Source organism: Molossus molossus, unplaced genomic scaffold (assembly GCF_014108415.1).
Source record: "Molossus molossus isolate mMolMol1 unplaced genomic scaffold, mMolMol1.p scaffold_m16_p_8, whole genome shotgun sequence".
NCBI classification, from domain to species: domain Eukaryota; kingdom Metazoa; phylum Chordata; class Mammalia; order Chiroptera; family Molossidae; genus Molossus; species Molossus molossus.
Window position 1 is genome coordinate 37,475,653 of NW_023425402.1, and position 384 is coordinate 37,476,036.

Here is a 384-nt window from a genome sequence, read left to right on the forward strand (position 1 = left end):
CGACTGGTTGCCACCCACATGACCCCAACTGGGGCCGGGGATAAACCACAACCCAGTTACATGCTCTTAGCAGGAACCGAACCTGGGACTCTCTGGTCCCCAGGCTGACACTCTAACCGCTGAGCCAAACTGGCCAGGGCCAACTGAACATTATTTAATTTGAAAGTTTAATAAAGTTAAATCTTATATATCTCTACTGCAACAACAGCTATGCTTTCTATTACAGTTAGAATTTAAAAAAAGAAAGATAATAAAAACAAAGATTAAAAATGAAGAGGTGCTTGCTGCGGCAGCACATATACTAAAATTGGCGGGATACAGAGAAGTTTAGCGTGGCCCCTGCGCAAAGATGACACCCTAATTCGTGAACCCTTCCATATTAAT

General features: G+C 43.0%; 1 non-coding gene across 1 annotated transcript; it reads left to right on the forward strand.

Moving 5' to 3' along the window:
* Positions 1 to 277: 277 nt before the first annotated feature.
* Positions 278 to 384, forward strand: LOC118622063. The gene has a single exon (XR_004957901.1). It is a non-coding gene; the product is annotated as a U6 spliceosomal RNA (small nuclear RNA).